The following is a 1,692-nucleotide window of genomic DNA, read 5'->3' as shown; positions in this document are numbered from 1 at the left end:
AGAGGCTTCATCCATTGCTGTACGTCGTACTCGAACATGGAACAGAAAGCGAATGCGAAAGAGCTGGAGAAGTACGTGTGTCTAAGTGGATCTTGATCAATCACCAATTGGGGAGAAATGGAAAGAAAATGAACAACCAAGGGAAACAGATAAAGAGACAACCAAAGTGGGAGTCCCTAAACAATATTGTCCCGAAGCAAAAAAGATCTACAAACCTAAAAGAAAACCAGCCGTTCCATTCGCTCGTCCAAACTTCCTTTTTCTATCAGAGTATGCAATCTTGGAGCGGGCTTGGAACAAAGGACTCATATTGAAGACTCCTCTGGTCAAAGACAGACGGTAAGACAAACCTTCCTTGATATTGAATTTGAGCAGATGGACGAGGGAAAATGGGTCCAAATTCTTTGGCCTCGCTCAGGAAGCCTCTTGACATCATTTGGAACACGGTGAGGAGATAACTGAACAGTTTGATATTATGACGCAGCACGTAGAGCAGTTTCACAAATTGTCTCTTTTTTGTCAGGGAGTTTCCCTAAGGGCGACTCAGGCACACCAGGTCATAAAGCTTTGCACGTTCCCTACAAACCTGTCCTACAAAGTGTGGAAACTTATATGTCGTCATTTGGGAGGAAAAGGGAGGAACCCGTTTTCTTTGGACAAAAGGTGGAGAACCTCGAAGAGAGGTTAGGGCCCTCCGGAGGCAGATTTAATATCAGGCTTTTAGGACTTGTAGAGACAATCTTTGAAGCGAGGGACCCCATGTTCCATTTCCCTTGGACAATGCTGTCGAACAAATCTGTCTTAATTTCTTTCATCAGAGGAATGCTTGAAGCTCCCATTTGAAGCTTGCCTCTCAAGAGTGCTAAAGAAAATTGTTTCCACCAGAAATCATATTTTCAACCATGTTGAACAAGAACCAAGTAATTGTTCGTAAGAGTCCATTGACAATAAATTGGTTCAAGGGGGCTTTTACCTCGAGGGTAAATTACAATTGTCTTGAGACAGATTGTAAGGAGGGCTCGTCATAATCTGATGATCCTTTTCCAATGGAATTGTCGAAGTTAGACTCATTGTTATATTGTAGTTTTGTACGGACGTGGATATTACCTTCCTTTAATTTAGAGGGCACATGTCTATTGGGAGGGAATGGAAATTTCATCAGGAATTAGTGCAACATATCCCCGCCTAATAAAGGGTGTGCCTCAACGATTGAAATGAACGCCTCTTTCTCGCGCATATTATCAGCAATTCCTTCATTTTGTTTGCTGAATATTTTTTCTCAATTTACAATGTAGGCATGAAATTGTACATATTACTGCCATTGGGACATTGAAGCAGGAAAGGAAAATGACGTCACTATCAAATTTTGAGAGGTCACACGTATTTTTGGAGCTCAATAGTTTTTTGTTAAGGGAAGAAATTGGAGTTCGAATTTATATATTCATGAAAGGATTCCTGCGTTAGAATTTCCTATTATTATCATTAAACACTTTTTGAAACCTTCGAAAAGCTTTTAGTCTAAAATTGCGCGTTATATCTTGTTTTTAGTAATTATATTGGATGGATTGAAGAGTACCCCAATGACATCCAAAAAAATGTCCTGACATCATCAGATAGTTCCTACTTGAAGGAGTCAATTGCTCAAGTTCATCAAATACAGCCCAACAAATCGAAAAATGAAACCTCACCTTA

Source organism: Tigriopus californicus, chromosome 11 (genome assembly GCF_007210705.1).
Source record: "Tigriopus californicus strain San Diego chromosome 11, Tcal_SD_v2.1, whole genome shotgun sequence".
NCBI classification, from domain to species: Eukaryota; Metazoa; Arthropoda; class Copepoda; order Harpacticoida; family Harpacticidae; genus Tigriopus; species Tigriopus californicus.
The sequence above is the reverse complement of the archived record's forward strand: the minus strand, read 5'-3'. Positions refer to the sequence as shown.